The sequence below is a fragment of the Cibotium barometz genome, chromosome 24 (genome assembly GCF_041138505.1).
Source record: "Cibotium barometz isolate CiBa-2024 chromosome 24, ASM4113850v1, whole genome shotgun sequence".
NCBI lineage: Eukaryota > Viridiplantae > Streptophyta > Polypodiopsida > Cyatheales > Cibotiaceae > Cibotium > Cibotium barometz.
This window is the reverse complement of record NC_141069.1, coordinates 50,754,423-50,775,899: the sequence shown is the minus strand read 5'-3', so window position 1 is coordinate 50,775,899 and position 21,477 is coordinate 50,754,423. Positions and strand designations below refer to the sequence as shown.

The following is a 21,477-nucleotide window of genomic DNA, read 5'->3' as shown; positions in this document are numbered from 1 at the left end:
GGTATGTATATTTACATATATATATATATATATATATATATATATATATATATATATATGTTTGGTAAAAACATGTGTTTTTACTTGCCTTACGTGCATGCCAAAAACACACACATGCATATGTATGTATGTATGTACACACATACATACATACATACACTCTTATAGATATATACATAATTATAAGTATGTATGCATACACATACATACATACATACATATAGATTTTTAGATACATACAAAAAATTACTCATATAGAATTGCTAAAAAAAATCAGAGTTAGACCGGATACATGTATATGTATATGTGTGTGTGTATGAATGTCTATGCTTATATATATGTATGTTTGTATGTATTTGTGTGATCATACATGTGTAATCCCATGGCTTTTGAAAGGTGATGCAAGTAAGTAATTACTTAATTTACACAAATTAAGTGAATGCAAAATTGCGTTGTGAGGTCGGCTTGAAGTTTGTCCCATAGTATGTGTTACATAATGTCCACCCTTTAGTTGTACGGGGATGCCCGGACGCTAGTGTGCCATCCTAGTGAATTGGTATCGTGGATGATCCCACATTAAATACTGGTTACCTAGTGTTATTGGTATAGCTTGAGACCATGCTTGCGTTGTGAGGTCGGCTTGAAGTTTGTCCCATAGTATGTGTTACATAATGTCCACCCTTTAGTTGTACTTTAGTTGTACGGGGATGCCCGAACGCTAGTGTGCCATCCTAGTGAATTGGTATCGTGGTGGGTGATCCCACATTAAATACTGGTTACCTAGTGTTATTGGTATAGCTTGAGACCATGCTTGACGGGTGTATGTTGCTGAGGTGTAACAAGTAGTGCCATGCTTCACAATTGTATTGTGGTCAAAGGGCGGCCAGGCTAGTGTGGACGGCAAGCCACACACTATATAGCCTAGGAGATGAGGGGCAATCCTCATTCTTCCTCTATGGCTGGGTGGTGAGCCAGAGGCCGTCCCCTCTGTGGTAACGCCCATAGTGGTGTTACAGAGATCTAACACTGGTATCAGAGCGTGAGTTTCGATTGGGTCAGGATCCGTGCGTGACCGGAGCCCACTCAATGGTTTTCAACCATTCAAAATTTTATCCTTATCTCCACAATGGATTGTGTGGAGGGAGGTGGCCAAAGTTGAAAGGAAGAATTCTCTCTCTCTCTCTCTCTCTCTCTCTCTCTCTCTCTCTCTCTCTCTCGGTAGCACACACCAAAGCGAATCTACAGGTAAGCAGTTTTTGTTTTTTTTTTGGCGTTGAAGCTTGTTTGCGAAAAAATGGTGTAGAGAGAGAATGGCTGTAAAGCGAGAGGCGGTTGAGCTTGTCAAAGTGTGTGGCCTCGGCGCTAGTAGTAAAAAGCGACGCTGTCTGGAGCTATGGCTGAAGGTCACTATCTGGGGCTGTAATGTGCACCGCCGGCAGCCAGCCCACGGCAACGAGACACGACCAGCCGGCCGGCCATGAAGAGACATAACGGCTGTAGGAGCTGGTGTAATGGCTGTGAAGAGGCGGCTGTAGGAGCGGCTGTAATGGCTGTGAAGAGGCAGCTGTCCACTAATGGGGGGGGCGAAGACCAACCCCACGACCTCTTAACGGGGCAAACACAGGTGGCCAGCCAGGCCACGCAGCAGCTACAGTATGCTGCCGACGGCCAGCCACCACAGGCGGCAGCCCTGACGGTGTCGTGACGTGGGCGGTGCTGCTGGGAAAGCGCGGGGCTTCTGGCTGTGAGAGTAACAGGTCACCAAAGACGGCATTCACATTGTCATTTCACATAACCTCTTGCTTGATTACATGACAACACAAAACCTACATGAGATACAACTCAAAGGTGCTGATTTTTTTTTTTTTACATAAAGAGAAGGTATTCACACCAAAACATTAACTGCCTTTCACAAAAATTACTTCACTTTGGTGTCTCTGGAATTCCATTCTCCATTTCCTGGCACTCACATACAATTGCATGAAATGCAGAAACATCAGCATCATCAATATGGCCGCCACGAGCATCACACCCGAACACAATAACGTGATTTTCTGAGTGTGGCCACGAGAAGCTTGCAGCAAGGGGGTATGTTTTTGCTTATATCAACAGATAAAAGAAACACATGCTCTTGATGAGACCTTCAAACAAGCCTTCTGCAACATCAGAATCTTTCAGGCATCATCACATCTGGTATCGTTGAAAAGGGGAAAAACCTTATGATAGAAAGAGAGCCAACAGCTGGAAGTTGCTACTAAAATCCAAGCTGTATGATCTTCAAGGTTGTGAACACCATGCTGCTACAACGTAATACCATAGTGCAGAAAACCATATCATAGTGCAAAACTGCAACTCACCAGGGTTTACTGTAATGTCCGTAGATTTGGTGTCTGGAATGACCAGAACAATCTGCTGTTTTTTTTATGGAGGGAGAAATTGGCTCTTGATTTCAAAGGAAATTTCATTACAGAGTTCCATTCAATCTTCCCTAATCATTGTTGTTTCAGACAGCCACACACCTTGGCGCCAGCTGTTCCACTTAACGCACTGCATAGCCCTCTATTACCAGCCCACAGACGGCTGCGCTCACCTTGCGCCAGTCCAAACGGTTGTCCTCACGTGCCCTCCACGCTTGCTGCTGCGCGCTCACCTGGCTGTGCAGCTCCGCCCAGAGTTCCCCTTTTTACCAAAGATGTCGTCTCTGCTGCAGCGCCTCCTCCCTAGAACCCCCCTGGAAAAACCTCTTGTGGCTCTCTGCTGGAGAAGCTTCTCCTCCCCCGTCTCTACCCGACTGTACAAATACCCAGCCCACTTTTTCTCTGTCTTGCAGCCGCTGCCCACCAGAGCTATATGGCGACTGGCTTTTCTCCCCCACGGCGTCTGCCCAGGCTCCCGTCCTCAGTCAGCTGCCAGTTGCTGCTTTATCTTCCCTCCCACCAGAGCTCTTACTGCACACCAGAGTCGCCCCCCCCCAGTCCTTTCACAATCACCCCCCCACTCCAGCCACCAGTCTGTCGACCAGCAGTGCCACGTTCACCAGCAGCTCACCTTCACGTGCATGCTAATATAGGCATTCGACACGGCCTTCATTTAGCGTGTCTCATTATATCATATGCTTACCTCAAAGCATTCATGAGGTGGTTCCCATGCTAGTGGCCGACATGCTTCTCATTCATGACTAGTACAGCATGTGAACACTTTTCTAGCAAACCCTTTTTACACAAGACCCTTGCTCCGGGTATAAGTCCCAAGTGAGGCCAACAGAGCATCTAGCTGGCCCATCACGTTTATCTAGCTTTATTGCTCGTTTAAAAGTACATCTCCTAGCATCATCTTCTGCCCATTTTTCGCTTGGCACCCAAGAGGTACGCCAATCCTTGTCTTCATGCCCCTAAGGTCAACCATGCCAGTGTAATATTTGTCTTGGATCCACATCCATAATTGAGCTCATATTCATAGGGAGTGCTTGGTCTTTTGCTAGTAGACCTTGGTGACTACACATATTAACTGTTCCAACACATGTCACTGTATCTGAGTGGATACCTTCCATATCTGTCCTTGCTGCTCAGGGCCCAGATTCCACATAAGTTGTTCCATGAACATGCTTTCACTGCATAGACGTGCCACAGCACGACATCCACCCCCTCTAAACCTGCACATCCTCTGGTATGTGCCACACAGGTCCTGGAATTCAGTGTCCATGCATTATTTGCACACCAACATTGGTATATGTACAAGCATCCAACTAGGCGTCTTAAACCCTGTCAAACCTGATCCAGTTGGTATCACCCTAGTAAACATGAAACAGTAGAAGAATATACATAGTGCCACTCACAAGGGGTTATCCTTTGTTGAAACATAGCATGACATCTTAGCCTACCCCCTTAACGTGCAAGATATTTATATCTTAGCAATCACATCTGAATGGTTCTGCTTTCCCACCTGGATCAAATACCAATCGCTTTTGGCATATGTGCCATATCCTTTGCTCATATGAAGCCCTATCCTCACTTAGATTCTCTGCATATGCATAATTACCCTCATCATTCAAAGTGGGATGCTCTTCAAAATGATTTGCTTCAAAATTTTCCTCAGGCCATGTTTGAAGCCTTTGCACTACATATTGTATGGCCACACCAAATAACAACTGCATTAACAGCATGGAACACACACTTGATAACATCCCATCCAAATCTACCTTGCCTGGATCCAGCTCACCCACTGACAAACATTCATTCTTCTCATTTAAAGACGGGAAAGCATCAACACATACAAAGTCCAACAAGGCATCATCGAGAATAGCCTCCAGCTCTGAATCAATCTCATCACAATCATTTGGCTTACATAACACCTGCACATCCTCACTTGCAACCGACAGTTGACTAGCATCAAGCATAGAAGAGCCCAAAGCTGATGGGGATCTATTATATACCATGAAATCATCCAATGCATCATCTAAGATAGCATCCAATCCAGGATCAATCGCATTGAAGCCATTATCATCTTGCAATCCCACATGTTGATTATCATGAACATTCATACCCCCATAGCTATATCCATTTGGTTGTTCATATGCAGCCTCATGAGGCTCTGTGACCACACTTTGCATATCTTGCATGTTATCTCCCAGTATTTCTTGATACCTGTCTGCAGATGGGCTTAGATTTATGGGTCCCTCACCCGAGTACCCTTGAATCTGTATGTCATTGAACCCTGTATGATTCAAAAAGACAGATTCAATTTCCCTCTCCAAATCATCATCATAAACAGGCTTCCAAGCTCGAGATTGTTGCTCACAATTGTGGTTGCAAGGTAACCCTGACACTGATGACATAGCATCACCCTGTTTATTGTCGGAACACCCAGTTAGCATTCCAGGATAACCCAAATCCAAAGAACCTTGGCAACCAGCTTCAGAAGCAACATCACTGTTGGAATCACCCATATCACTCACCCCCTCTAAATCAATCACACATACTTGTGGCCCGTCTGCATATTCATGTACATCATCCTGCTTATAAGCATCATAACCAGATAAGAATGCAGTAATGATAGCATCTTCTTCTTGTCTTAGATCTTCAAACTCTGCAATCATGCTTTCAGCAAGAAGCATTGGTTCCTGCTGTTCTTCACACATATGATACGACACCTGAGGAATACCCTTCAAATGAGCACTTTCGTCATGAGAATCCTCAAGCTTACATAGCTTACATGCTTCACAGCCCAAGAGGAAACTATTAGCGATGTCCTCTTCCTCGTGTATTGGGTCTTGAGCACCTGTCCTGAAGCTCTCTGAATCAAGTGTCTCCTCAAGCATAGGCATACACACATCATTTGGTATGATCATAGGACCCTGTATGTCTGCACCCTCAAACAAGGAAGACAGATTATACTTGCAGAGTTCACCCATTGCATCTTTATGAGGCTGTAGCAAAGCATCCCTTTTTGCACTGTGAAGGCCTTGTTGCTCACTAATGGCTTTTTGCAATCCCAATTTAGCATAAACAGCCTCCACAATCTCTGTATCAGCCTTAAATAGCAATTGATTGTCCTCCATAAGACATGCATCGACAACCGCTTCTAAATTGGCTCGGATTGTTGCTGGAACACTATCACAGCTCACATTATACCTGGAACTCGCATAAATAAGTGCATCTGCAAAATCACTCCATCGTTTGGAGTGATACTCTGCTAGTTCCAGCACTTCATCTTTTAAATCAGGACTTATAAGGTATGCAAAAGATGCAATCATCATGTTTTCTGGAACCCCTTGATTCTCCATCTCTGTCTCGTAACACCTTAGATAGCTTTCTGGATCGTAACCATCAAATATATTGACCCTGTCATATACCAATTGCACCGCAATTTCCACTGCTTCCTGATTTCGCTTTTCTTCTTCAATCTTCCTGAACCGCTCTTCAAGCTCTTTCATCTCTGCATATAAATGCTCCATTTTGCTAGCCATCTCTACGTACTCTCACCCCAGCGGTTTCACGTCGGGTTCACCAAAGATGTCGTGACGTGGGCGGTGCTGCTGGGAAAGCGGGGGGCTTCTGGCTGTGAGAGTAACAGGTCACCAAAGACGGCATTCACATTGTCATTTCACATAACCTCTTGCTTGATTACATGACAACACAAAACCTACATGAGATACAACTCAAAGGTGCTGATTTTTTTTTTTAAACATAAAGAGAAGGTATTCACACCAAAACATTAACTGCCTTTCACAAAAATTACTTCACTTTGGTGTCTCTGGAATTCCATTCTCCATTTCCTGGCACTCACATACAATTGCATGAAATGCAGAAACATCATCATCATCAATATGGCCGCCACGAGCATCACACCCGAACACAATAACGTGATTTTCTGAGTGTGGCCACGAGAAGCTTGCAGCAAGGGGGTATGTTTTTGCTTATATCAACAGATAAAAGAAACACATGCTCTTGATGAGACCTTCAAACAAGCCTTCTGCAACATCAGAATCTTTCAGGCATCATCACATCTGGTATCGTTGAAAAGGGGAAAAACCTTATGATAGAAAGAGAGCCAACAGCTGGAAGTTGCTACTAAAATCCAAGCTGTATGATCTTCAAGGTTGTGAACACCATGCTGCTACAACGTAATACCATAGTGCAGAAAACCATATCATAGTGCAAAACTGCAACTCACCAGGGTTTACTGTAATGTCCGTAGATTTGGTGTCTGGAATGACCAGAACAATCTGCTGTTTTTTTTATGGAGGGAGAAATTGGCTCTTGATTTCAAAGGAATTTCATTACAGAGTTCCATTCAATCTTCCCTAATCATTGTTGTTTCAGACAGCCACACACCTTGGCGCCAGCTGTTCCACTTAACGCACTGCATAGCCCTCTATTACCAGCCCACAGACGGCTGCGCTCACCTTGCGCCAGTCCAAACGGTTGTCCTCACGTGCCCTCCACGCTTGCTGCTGCGTGCTCACCTGGCTGTGCAGCTCCGCCCAGAGTTCCCCTTTTTACCAAAGATGTCGTCTCTGCTGCAGCGCCTCCTCCCTAGAACCCCCCTGGAAAAACCTCTTGTGGCTCTCTGCTGGAGAAGCTTCTCCTCCCCCGTCTCTACCCAACTGTACAAATACCCAGCCCACTTTTTCTCTGTCTTGCAGCCGCTGCCCACCAAAGCTATATGGCGACTGGCTTTTCTCCCCCACGGCGTCTGCCCAGGCTCCCGTCCTCAGTCAGCTGCCAGTTGCTGCTTTATCTTCCCTCCCACCAGAGCTCTTACTGCACACCAGAGTCGCCCCCCCCAGTCCTTTCACAATCACCCCCCCACTCCAGCCACCAGTCTGTCGACCAGCAGTGCCACGTTCACCAGCAGCTCACCTTCACGTGCATGCTAATATAGGCATTCGACACGGCCTTCATTTAGCGTGTCTCATTATATCATGCTTACCTCAAAGCATTCATGAGGTGGTTCCCATGCTAGTGGCCGACATGCTTCTCATTCATGACCAGTACAGCATGTGAACACTTTTCTAGCAAACCCTTTTTACACAAGACCCTTGCTCCGGGTATAAGTCCCAAGTGAGGCCAACAGAGCATCTAGCTGGCCCATCACGTTTATCTAGCTTTATTGCTCGTTTAAAAGTACATCTCCTAGCATCATCTTCTGCCCATTTTTCGCTTGGCACCCAAGAGGTACGCCAATCCTTGTCTTCATGCCCCTAAGGTCAACCATGCCAGTGTAATATTTGTCTTGGATCCACATCCATAATTGAGCTCATATTCATAGGGAGTGCTTGGTCTTTTGCTAGTAGACCTTGGTGACTACACATATTAACTGTTCCAACACATGTCACTGTATCTGAGTGGATACCTTCCATATCTGTCCTTGCTGCTCAGGGCCCAGATTCCACATAAGTTGTTCCATGAACATGCTTTCACTGCATAGACGTGCCACAGCACGACATCGGGCTGCCGGGCTGCCCAGCGAGTGGCCTACCCAGCCCACAGGCGGCGGCCAGCCACCACACGGGCGGCCAGCCATAGCCGGCGGGCCAGCCACAGTCGGCGGCTGTGGCTACCCAGCCCACAGCCGCCTGTGGCCTACCCAGCCCACAGGCGGCGGCCAGCCACCACGGGCGGCCAGCCATAGCCGGCGGGCCAGCCACAGTCGGTGGCCAACCTTGGCGGCCAGCCTGGCCCAATGGGCGGGCCAGCGGGCGGCCGGCCCACAAGTGGTTTTTTTTTATAATTTTATCACACTTTCTCGCTGAGAAATAAAATAAAACGAACAATTTTATTTTAAGTGGAGGGATAAAATTTGCCTGTAAATTTTTATTTTTTATTTTTTGTAAATCAAACGAACACCTCTCTCCCGGCAGTGGAGGGATAATCCCGGCGGTGACGAGGAATAATCCAGGGTGTTTCAGGCACAGCTTTCCGAGAAAATTAATTTTTGTTATGAGTTGCAGGTATTTTTCTCTCGGATCGGAGCATCCCGGAGTAGCGACGCTTGTAGAGGCTCGGAGCGCAACACAAATCGACAGTCAACGACAGTCTCGTAGGCGACCGTAAGGGGGGTGACTATTCTCTCTCCACCACTGCTCATTTTATTAGCGTTTTTGTAATTTTCGAGTTCTCGCATTGTCTTTTGTGCAAGAATTAAAGATGTTTGCTAGGCGTAGTATGTCCCCACCGCCTTCTACTTCTCTAGGGTTTTCAGGTCTCTTGTCCTCGGTCGTAGGTTTGACCCCGACCGAATTGTCAGGCCGTATGCGCCCAACCGTTGTCCGGTCCGGAGTGCGCTCGTCGATCACGCGTGCTCCGCCAGCGCTCTCCTCGTCTATTGACCCCGCCTTAGGACCCAGCGAGCCCGTTGTGGCCGCAATAGCAGATGACCCCTTTCTGGCCGATGAGCCAGATGACATGAACACCGACGTCGCCGCGGGGACCGAGGAGGACCTCTTGGAATATGACGACGAGGATTATGACCTATTGGACCCTGCTGATGTCCTGACATAGACGGAGCTCTCTAGTGGACTTTTTAAATATCTTAATGCCAAACTGAACAATACGGGTAAAGTCCAGGCTGACTTAGTCACGATGCTACAGAGCATCTCCACACGGTTAGATGCACTGACAGCCGCCTCGGCTAGTACTCCGACTCCTCGTGATAGATGAACTCCTGCGGCACGGGTGAGCGTAGCCTCGCCAGTGGTTGCAGGAGTACAGGCCGATGCGCCTGCGGGGCCGTCCGTAGTGACAGCTTCGTCGTTATTAAAAGACTTAAAGCCGCCTAGTTTTGGTGGCGAGGAGAAGGAGAGAAACAAGGACTCGGTCAACATGTTTCTAGCGAAGTGGTCAGATTTGCACGTGCTGCGCGACGACAGCAGCCTAGCTGGATACAACCCGTAGAGGCTAGCCTCTCATTAACCGGCAAAGCGTACAAGTGGTGGATGAGTTTGACAACTCGTCCTGCCACTTGGACGGAGTTTGAAACGATGTTTCGAAAAGAGTTTTTGCCTGTTAATGAGGCGGAGAGAAGCTGGGAGTTATGGGACAAGTGCTCGATAGAGAACAAATCCTTGACTCAATACATCTCAGACTATAGGGAGATAGTACTCAAGCTAAAGGGGATCGATGCATTCCAGACATTGCGAGGCTTTAAAAGAGGCCTCAAAGATGATTACCTTGAGTACGTAGAGCCCTTACAGCCTAAAGACTTAGCAGAGGCAATTAAGTATACGCAGATATTCGATGACATCAAGCGCCGTAGTGCGCGTGGTGGTTCGAGCAGGGCCGAGGGTAGTGAAAAGAGGAGGTCAGGTCTTAAAAGAAAAGGGTTCCGCAGTGATAAACAAGGGGATAGGACAGACCAGGAAGGACAGAGTGGTCATTGGTCTAAAAAACCGCGACCATCCAAGAAGAAAAGAGACATCGAAATCCAAAAGAAAGAGCAATATATTAAAGCGCGAAAAGAAAATCGCTGCTTTAATTGCAATGATGTAGGACACACGAAGGCTGAGTGTCCAAAGCCTAAAGCTAGCACGAGTGGCAAACGAGCCCAAAAAAGATGGTAAATCTTCGAGGCAGTTGCATACAGTGCAGAGACTCCCTCTCAGGTCCACAGAGTTCAGAGAGGTGACAGTGTGTCATTGTGATGAGCATCACGCTTGTTCAAAGACACCAGCGATGTGGCAGCCTACTGTAGGTCCGCATGACATGGTGCGCATGTATGGCACCATAGGTGGCCGTAGAGTCACAGTTTTTATTGATGATGGAGCTAGCCACAACTTCTTGAACTACTCGTTAGTCAAGAAATTGAAGTTGACTGAGACCCGGAGTGATCATGAGTATACTGTTGGCCTAGCCAACGGATATGACAAAACGGTATGGAATACCATAGTATTGGGGGTCCCATTATCTATGCAGGACTACAAGGCTCCGCTTGACTTTCAGGTCATGCACTTAGCCAGAACAGACGTATATCTAGGCAGGGAGTGGCTGTATGGCTTGGGCCCTAGTCTAGCTCGGAATTACTTACATAATACGCTATGTTTTGAGCACGGAGGTAGAGTCATTACCCTGCAGGGGCGACCGTACTGTCCCCACCACACCACTTATTTCCTCCATAGAGCTGTGCACAGCGGTCCGCAGAGACCAGATAGCAGAGGTATATGCTTGTTACCCTCTTTTAAATTCTGTTTCCGTAGATGAAACTGTAAATGATGTTTGCGTAGACAAACAAGGAAAACAAAATAGCCTTGGACGAGACCCACTGTTTGAAAACCCTGTTTGGGATTCAAACAAGAAAAAATCCAAGGTGAAAGAGATTAAAGAAAAAGTACGTAGATACTTTAATGAATTTATTAGAGGAATTTCAGGATGTTTTTCCTGATGATTTGCCAGATGGCTTACCACCATCTAGAGAAGTAGACCATGGCATCGAAGTTATGCCAGGATCAAAACCTATAAGCAAACCTGCTTATAGATTAAGCCACTCCGAGGCACAGGAGGTGGAAAAACAATTAACGGAATATTTGAACAAATGCTTTATTCGGCCTAGTTCAAGTCCGTGGGCATCGCCTATTCTTCTGGTAAAGAAGAAAGACGGATCTATGCGGATGTGCATAGACTATAGGGCTCTTAATCAGATAACGATTAAGAACAAGTATCCGATGCCACGCATGGATGAGTTGTTTGGTCAACTCTATGGATCGAGATACTTTACAAAAATAGACGTGAGATCAGGATATCATCAGGTTAGAATTAAACGAATTAAACAAGAAGATGTTGCGAAGACAGCATTTAGGACCTGTTTCGGGCATTTTGAGTTTTTGGTCATGCCATTTGGGCTAACCAATGCTCCAGTGACGTTTATGATGCAAATGGACAGCATTTTATGTCCATATCTGGGAAAATTCGTAGTAGTTTTCCTAGATGATATTCTTGTGTACAGTAAGCTCGGGGGGTGCACCTCAAAAAATGTAAGTCTACCACGTGCGATCATTAGGTGGGGTTTTTTTAATCTGAAATATTGGGTAAATTTACAGAAATACAATTACAAGAGGGGTATTTTAATTGTAGTTTGGAAAAACACCCGTAAGTCTATAAAGAAAAAGGGGTAGTTTTATCAGCTCAAAATTCACAGATAAGGGGTTTTTTAAATACCCCTTGAACGCACGTCGTAGGAGGGGCTTCCATATAGTGCACCCCCCGAGACAGTAAGACACAGAAAGAACACATAGAGCATTTGCGTCTAGTGTTCGAGTTGCTGTGAAAGTACAAACTATTTGCAAAGAAGAGCAAATGTGAATTTTTTGAAACAGAAATTCACTACCTTGGCCATATTATATCCGTCGATGGTACGCGGATGGAGCCAGAAAAAGTAGAGGCTATTCTTAAATGGCCAGCGCCGAAGAATCTCGAGGAACTGCAGATTTTTCTTGGCATGTCGGGGTTCTACCGACAGTATGTTGTGAAGGACTACGCGAAGATCGCAGTCCCGTTGAGACCGACCAGTTACAGTCAAAAACTAAAAACATTAGTTGGGGGGAAGCCCAACAAAAGAGCTTTGATAAGCTCAAGGTGACCGTAGCAGCTGCACCTATTTTGACTATTGTCGATCCAAATGAGCCGTTTGTTTTGGAAACAGATGCTAGCAATGAGGCCATTGGGGTCGTACTTATGCAAAGGGGACGCCCAATTGCATTTGAGAGTAAAAAGTTACATCGTGCGCAGCGTAACTACTCAGCTTATGAGCGAGAGTTACTAGCGATAGTTCATGCAGTGAAAAAGTGAAGACACTATTTATATGGTGCTACTTTTGAGGTCCGGACGGACCATGAAAGTCTGAAATGGCTTTCAAGTCAAAATGAACTGAAGGGTAGAAAAGCTCGGTGGACGGAGATTCTACAGGAGTTTGACCTTCAGATACGTTATCAGAAAGGTAAGTATAACGTGGTGGCAGATGCACTAAGTCGCATGCCACAAATTAATGAACTTAGTTTCACAGTCTTCAAGAATGATTTCTTGGAGTCACTACGTGGTTTATGTAAGCATGATCCATCTTTTACAGAGGTCTGGCGTGCTGTACGCGTATGCACTTCTTCACAGACGCGACCACCTCCCTCGTTGGCACATATTGCTAGTCCGGAGAGATTGGCCGAAGGTGCAACGAGAAGGGAAGCGAGAATTAGTCCGGAGAGACTAGCCATGTCTTCTGGGTATAGTTTGGAGCCGGAGAACTCTGATGTAGGCCCTTCATCACCTTTGACTGCCATGGCTTCAAAGGGGAGTGATAAACTTCGTCGGGGGGAGAAATATGCTAATTACTCCATTGACGATGGGTACTTACTCTACAAGGGTAGAGTATGTGTACCAACTATTGGTGACTTTCGGGCCCAAATTCTTAAAGAAAGTCATGATAGTCCAAGTGCGGGTCATCCCGGGATTCAGAAGACCTATGCACTAGTAAAAAGACAGTTTTATTGGCCTAGTTTGTTTAAGGACGTCCAGACTTATGTGCTGAAATGCAGTAAGTGCCAGGTCAATAAACATGAGCGTCTTCAGGTTGGAGGATTACTCCATCCGCTGGAGATTCCTCAAGGGAAATGGGAAAGCATTTCTATGGATTTCATTACCGGTTTACCCAAGACGAGTCGAGGGAATGACTCGGTGTGGGTGGTCGTGGACAGGTTAACTAAAATGGCAAAGTTTATCGCCACAACGAAAACTGTTAAAATGCCAGAGTTGGCAAAACTCTTTATTGAACATCTCTACAAGCTATATGGCCTGCCCGCAGATATAGTGTCGAATAGAGATAGAAAGTTCAACAGTCATTTTTGGAGGGAAGTCTTCAAAAAGTCGGATACTACTCTGAGTATGAGTACGGCAGATCATCCGGAGTCTGATGGTCAAACTGAAAGAGTTAACCAAATTCTAGAGGATATGTTGCGTTCTTATGTTAGTAAGAAGCAATCTAATTGGGAAGAGTACTTGCCCTTATTGGAGTTTGCCTATAACAGCTCCAAACACTCAGCGATTGGATTTACACCATTCATGTTAATGTATGGATTCCAGCCGAGATCTCCGATGGCTGTAGGCCTAGAAAAGGAGAAGATTCAATCTGTCCCAAGGAGGATGAAAACTCTTCTTAAGGGGGGGGTAATGTCACATAGACTGTAACGCCTGTGACCGACGGCAGAGACCGGATGGCCAAGGACGTGGCCATCCGGGGTTCAGTGGGAGAGGACGCCCATGCGGAGTCATGGGCGGCCAGGCTAGTGTGGACGGCAGGCCACACACTATATAGCCTGGGGGATGAGGGGCAATCCTCATTCTTTCTCTATGGCTGGGTGGTGAGCCAGAGGTCGTCCCCTCCTGTGGTAACGGCCGTAGTGGTGTTACAAAGATCTAACAAGTGGTTTATGCAATTGATGTGCCATGCTAATTGAAAGTGTAACAAGTGGCAATACACTCCATGCTAGATGATGTGTATAATGATACTCTCATCGTAGTGAAACAAGTGGCAAGTGTATGTTGTGTTTGTGCCTATCAACGTTTCATTTTTGAGATTAATTGTAGAGAAGGGAAATTAATTGAAACAAATGTGTTTATGTTTGTGAGATAGGTGATGAGTAGTGCGCGTGTTGCACATGGAGATTCTTGTTTATATCATCTCAAAACATAATTATTTTGTTGGCCACGTGCCAAATGTTTATACATATTATTTATGCACGCTTGTGCATAGCGTTGCTATATTCCTAGCATATATGTTAGAAGAGTTTTGATTATTTACACTTAGTATGTGAAGAAGCTCTAGTGTTTGAGCTATTTTTGTAAAAGTGAAAAAGCAATCCCAATTTTGTATGCACAACTATTAATAGCTCCTTGGACTATTTATTGAATAGAATTCTCAAAATACTCATGTCGTGGAAGTGGAGCTACACGCATTAGGGGGAGGGGGAGGAGATTGCACCCAATAGTGTCTGGATGGTGATGTTGTTCTATTTTCTCTTGTTTTATGCTATGCTATGCTCTATCATATTAATTTAATTCAAGTGTATGCTTTAATCTTTGATGTATATTTGTGAGTTTTTATTTATTTCTTCAAGAAGTACATAAGGTCCCGTCAATATATCAATTGCTGATGACATATATTCTTCACTTTTCTTATATAGTTTCTTAAAATTGCTTCAAAGAAAATATAATTCCACACAGGCATAATAACCTTCAACCCAACGCATTATTCAAAATCTATTGTAAATCACATTGCCAAGTGTGTTAAAATTTTCAACGCATTATTCAAAATCTATTGTAAATCACATTGCCAATGTGTGTAATCACATTGCCAATGTGTGTGAACATTTTTTGGCCATTTTGTGGGCTTGTAGACTTTTGGATTTAATTTGCCCTCTTACAACATTTGAAAGCCATTTTTAGCATTTTAAAGTCACAAATGACCAAATACACATCTCTGCTAAAAAAATTTACCATATGCAAATTCATTCTAAAAAAGCAGTTTCATTTCATGACCACAATTCGTTGACCAATTCAGACATAAAAAGAACATGGCACAGAATGGCGCGCGCGCGCGCACACACGTAGATATCCGCATATATTATATTTGCATGCATGTTAGAACTTAGTAGTGAATCTCTCTCTCTCTCTCTCTCTCTCTCTCTCTCTCTCTCTCTCTCTCTCTCTCACGCGCAAGCTTAGCAGCTCCTCTCTCTCTCACACACACACGTATGCGTAAAAGCTAGCAATTAAAGACGTTCCAGATAATTATTAAAAAAAAGAGCACAAACACGGTTGACTCCAACGACAGACTCACGAACAGGGCCTAAATTTGACAGGTGCCTATGAAATTTTTTATGACAGGCAATTTTTTTTTTCCCCTTTCGCTTGACATGTTTCAACAAAAAAGTTCTTGTCAAATGACAGGTAAATTTATATCAACACAGATATCATAAAAAGAAGACACATAAAATAGAGAACCTACGGACCGGCTCTCTTTAAAATCACATTCATGCATATCTTGCCAGTGCAAAATCCCTAATCATCAAAAGATATCAAATAAAAAACCACTAGATCACAATAAACCTCGGACAAAAGACAGAAAATGTGAACAATCATCAAAGACAAAAAATGTGAACAAAAGACAGAAAATGTGAACAATCATCAAAGTTGTGCAATCCAAAAATCACTCTAATGGCATAGCTCTCCTCTTTTTGCTTTACCCCAAATTTTTTATGACAGGCAAATTTTTTTTCGGGCTTGTCGTTTGACAGGAATTTTTTTCAACTACCTTTTTTGACAGGCAAAATGGCCCTTGACAGGAAAAATAGGCGTCAAATTTAGGCCTTGCTCACGAAGGTCAAATTTGAATTTGCAATGAGTGTCGGCGGTAGTGACGGCCAACCTGCAACCTAGTCCGGGGAGGGCGGTGGGCGGCGAATGCTTGCAAGCCAACCGGCGGGTCGACGTGGGGCACGTCTATAGGCGATGGGTCTGAGGGAGGGCGGTGGCGGTGAATGCCTGCATGGATGGATTCTGGAGGGTGGGTGATGACGTGGGGCACATCTATAGGTGAGGACCGTGTGCATGTAGTTCGGGTTAGCAAAAAAAAATGACACGTGGCCCTCACGTAGAAGCAGTTCTTTCTTTTCTAATTAATTAATTAAGTTGCCTTACAAACAATAGCCCATTCTTATAAATGATATTTTTAAACTTTAAAATTTAAGTATAGCAATGGTCTTAATAATTATCTTTTTTAGTTGAATATATGATTTTTGGGAAACTTAGTTTTAAAAAAATATTTCAAAATATCTATTAACTCTAATTTTTTGGAAACTTATTTTACAAAATATATATTTCAAAAAGATTTTAAGTTAAAAAACTAAAAAAAGCATGCATGTGCGCATGTGTGCATGCATGCGCGCATGTGTGCATGTGTGTGTCTGTGTGCATGTGTGCACATGATGTGTTCGTATTAAATATTTATATTTCATAATGTAATCATCATTACTTAAACTACTAATGATTGTTTTGTCATCATTTTGGAGTATTTTAATATTTTATATTAAACTATATATCTCACATATTTTATTAAATAGATCTCGATTAAAATTATAATATATTTAACTAGAGAGAGAGAGAGAGAGAGAGAGAGATGTTTGCTAAGTCCAAATATGACTTATGGGACCGAATACAAAGCATAGACCATTTAAGGTCTCAAAGTCTTCATTACAAGATGAACATAGAAACGGAGAGTATAAGATATAGCCATGGGATCAAAGATGTTATGCCATGGGATAGTAGCATGTCTCCTAGACATAACCATGTGCCATGTCACCATGAGCCTTAACAATAAGTTCATTTAGATGGAGGGTATGCTAGAACAATAGTAGTAGAGCTGAATATGAATCACAATTGCCAAAGGCTCATTTAAATGATGGTATAAGATATATTCAACCACCACGAGATGTTGTCCATGTAATACAACCTAGTCCTAGTGCTTATGATTTACATGGATGAAGTAAGTGCAATTCTTAGGACAACGAGGGAGGAGCCATCTATAAGTCCTTGTAATGTCTTAGTATGCTGCCAAATATATAGATGCAAACAAGTGTAATTATCAATAGATACGAGCGAGCAAGGATGGTCTAGAAGATGGCATCAAGGTCAAGGATGTGATACTGAGTTTACATAAATTTTTTGGGCCTAATTTGTTACACAATCCACAATAGGTCAAATTTATGCTTAAAGTTGTTTTTTTGAAGAGTAATGCTTAAAGTTGTTTTTTTAAAGAGCTATATCATGTGACATCGAGGGCTTGCTCTACAAAGCCTAGAGAACATGATCCTAACTACATAATAAACACTTTGTTGATGGATTTTGAAAATGTGCTTGAATTCATTATCTCTCAAATCATGCAAGAGAACCATATGATTTACTCGTGTGGTAAATGTATGCTAAAAGAAAACTGCCCTTGATTGTATGTAAGAGTCCACGACCTTTATTGGTTCCCCTTTGCATGACTTTGTACCTTCTCATTTGCACACAGAGGTGTGAAAGATAATGTCACCTAGGTCTTTTTGAGGTTGAGATCCTTAAAGGTCTCTAGTGCTTTTTAAGCCCTTAGAGCCAATCCCCACTAAGAGGGGTATGGATGGGCTTTAGTGCCTTTTAAACCCTTAGAGCCCATCCCCATTAAGAGGGGTAGGGACAACAATACCTCCACCTAGCATCTTCAAAAGAGGACCTACCAACAAATGTCTCATGCCCCCATTTTTGACTAGCCAACATGAAAAATTCAGTGAGCCATTTTGTAGTCTATCATAGAAGGATGCCAATGGTCCAACCTTGGAATTAGCCCCCATTTTTTGGAGCTTCATGCCCCCATTTTTGACTAGCAAATGTGCAAAATTTAGTGAGCCATTTTGTAGTATATCATAGAAGGATGCCAATGGTCCAACCTTGGAATTAGCAGAGAAGACCTGCCAACCATAGAAGAAATGATTATTAGTTGGGAGTTTTTATTAATATACCGAAAAGCCTAAACTGGTGGCGTCCCTTTGCTACATTGGATAGTAGCGGCACAGAAGAGGCGAGGTGGTGCCCTTGGGCATCCCGATGCTATGATGGGAGCACGTTTGAGTGCTTCCATGTTGGACAAGACCGGTCTAATGGGGATGAGCTCTTTATTAAGCCTAATTGCTAAATCTGCTTTCTCCTTTATCCACATCATCACAACCACATTCAATTAAGACATAATTCAAATCTTAGAAGAAATAATTATTAGTTGGGAGTTTTTATTGCTCTTCCGAAAAGTGCAAAGTGGTGGTTCCCCTTGCTACATTGGATAGTAGCAGTGCAGAAGAGGTGAGGTGGTACCTTGGGCACCCTCGAACGTTATGATGGGAACAACACGTTTGAGTGCTTTCATGTTGGCCAAGGATCGTCTAATGGGGATGGGCTCTTAGAGAGCCCAATTGCTTCAAGCATGTGCTAAATCTGCTTTCTCCTTTAACCACATCATCACAACCACATTCAATTAAAACGTAGTTCAAATTTTGAACGTAGAGTTGATTAAACACTTGTTTGGGCAAAAGTAAAGCCACAATAATTTGAAGGATCACAACCACATTCAATTAAAACGTAGTTCAAATCTTGAACGTAGAGTTGATTAAACACTTGTTTGGGCAAAAATAAAAGATTTTGGCCACAATAATTTGAAGGCCCCAACCACTTTACTCAAACCAACGATGACAAGGGAGGTAACCCCATCGATGGAGGCGTTTTGAGGGAATAAGAAAATCAAGAGTGATTTGGGTCGGTCACTCAAACTAGGGAGCATCGTTGTCCGGACGAGTATGAAATGCCCGCACTGGCCGATGGGAAGGAGAAGCTTTCATCCGGCGGCGGCGGCGGCGGCGGTGAAGATGGTGGTGGCGGTGATGAAGCAGACGACAATGGCCTCTTATCTACAATTGAACGCCTGAGCGACGACGAGCTCGGCCATATCCTTCGAGCAGGGTGGACCGTAAGGCATGTGCACAGGTGAGCCGGCGGTGGCTCCGCCTTGAGGGCTTCACCCGCGCCAGCCTTCACATCCTAGACCCCCACCTCTTACACCAGTTCCTCCCGCGCTTCCCTTTCCTGCTCCACCTCGAGGGCCGCGGCCTTTGCGACGCTGACCGCCGCCCGTGCCTGCCCCCGCCTCCAAACCCTCACCGTCACCCTTCCGAAGTCCAGAGACCTCGTCTCCCTCAACTTTTCCGAGGAATATGAGTATGACGCCATTGGTGACGATGGCATCACTGCCATTGCCGCAGGTTGCCCCGACTTCCAGCGAGTCTCCCGTCGATCGTGCCAGGGCATCGGCAATGTCGGGGTTGGAAATTTTGCAGCTCTCTGACGTCTGTGGACCTCTCCAGGTGCATTAAGGTGTCTGATATAGGGTTGGAGGCCATTGCTGAGACGAGCTGCTTACAGACCCTCCTTCTGAAAGGATGTACAAGGGTCACAGATGTCGGCCTCAGCTTCCTTGCATTAGGAAGAGCAGGTTTAACTCTCAAAAAATTGGATCTTTCAGAATGTGACCGAATAACTGATCATGGAATGGATTTTATCCGGCAAATACCTTCTTCTATGCAGGTCCTCTACCTACCTGAATGCGGCCCGAGAATCACTGACATGGGCGGTATTGTGCTTGCCACCATCACATCTCTACAGAAACTCAACCTAGCTTGGCTGATCAATGTATCAGATTGTACCATCCTTGCCATCTCAGAAAACTGCCAAGACCTCAGAGAACTTGTTATCACAGGCTGTGAACTAGTCACAGCATTTGGAGCGTGCAGCTTTTTTCAACACAAAGCCTTGCAAGCATTCGAGTTGGCAGCGTGCTATAATATCTCCAGTGATGATGTTGAGGAGATGGCTATCAGTTGCTCCACGTTGGAATACCTTGGTTTGGACAGGCGTTTGCGGCAATGGATTTCTGTAGGATCACTGAAGCTTATTGAAAGCAAGTGCAAAGTGGAGTGGCTGTGATGGAGCCGAGCAACTTCTATGTGCATGTGCATGGTTGTACATTAGGTGAGGATTACACCACCAGGTATACTTTGCCCCTTCAAGTCCATGATTCAAGATTAGTTAAGAATTTTCCAGCTCTCTAACTCCATTTCACGAACCTAGGATGCTCTTAGAGATTGCTTCCTTGATTTGCTTTTACGATGCTGTATTCATATCTTTTCTAACATTCAGAAAAAGTCGATTCTTAATAAATCTCCTCCACATGAAGGCTTCAAAACGCCTTTCGAGTTTGTTTGCCTTGACAATTTGGTGGCACACTCCTTTGCATTTAAATGCTTGGATCTTTCAGATTTAAGCTTTGTTATAATTGCCTAATTCATGCTCCATTTTTTCATGCGCTGCAATACTTTATAGAGTTTTTTCATGAGCTAGGGAGGGGAGAAGGAATTCTATCTTAGACTATGAAAGTTTATGCTCACATGCATCAGGCCTCAGATGCATGTGTTGTGAATATGGCGACCATGTATAGGGTAAGGCTGAAGGTAGGCTTTAAATATCAAATTGGAGGCAGACTAGACTCTACTCTTTGCACAACTCTTTCCTTAAGGCCTCAATTAAAATTTCCACAAATTGTGCTCATTCCATGCCCCCCCCCAATGCCTAACAAATGGGCCAGCTACTTCTCTAAGGTATTAACTCTGTTGGGGCTTCTGGCTTTCACCCTAATCCTTCAAGTAATGCCTCTAGGCATCCCCTGGCTTTCACCTTCATCCTTCAAGTAATGCCTCTAGGCACCCCAAGCATTGGCTAAGCCCTCTAGACTCCCAATTATGTACTAGTCCCTAGGGGAATCTCTTCATTAAATTGCTTATCTTCTCCCAAGTTGAGCTTTCTTCTAACCTATCCTTCCACTCGTTTTTAAATCAAGAATTTTGGCTCATGTGGAAGACTTGGTGGTTCTATAAACTTAACAAGAGCTTCATTGTCTACAAGTTTATTTGGTCGCCTAGTTTTCTTCTTACGTGACTTACATGAAACACATGATGTACTTTACATTCTTCTAGTAGCTTTAATTCATAAGAAACCTCACCTACCTTTCTAAGTAATGTGAAAGGATCACAATACCTAGGAGATAGCCTAGGGCATTTTCCTATCTTCGAGATTTCAGTCTTGTACCTGACTTTATCATCCTTAGTAAACTCTACCCTTCTATGATGTAGGTTCACATGTAACATGCAAAAGCTTATAGTACTTGATAAATACTTTCAACCCTTGGTTCTTGACGATGAATAGCACAATGTAGAGAAGATAAGAGTGCAAAGAGAGGAGAGACAAATACACAATATTGGGTCCCAAATTACCCTCTATAGGGTTCCCACGCATAGTGTATGTGCTTTATTGAATGAGTAGACTGAGAGAGTGCTGACTGTAAATAACCAAGATTGAATTGACT

The 21,477-nt window shown here is 44.1% G+C and overlaps 1 pseudogene; it reads left to right on the top strand.

Moving 5' to 3' along the window:
- Positions 1-18,864: 18,864 nt before the first annotated feature.
- On the top strand, positions 18,865-20,119 carry LOC147625418 (F-box protein SKIP2-like; annotated as a pseudogene).
- Positions 20,120-21,477: the final 1,358 nt, after the last annotated feature.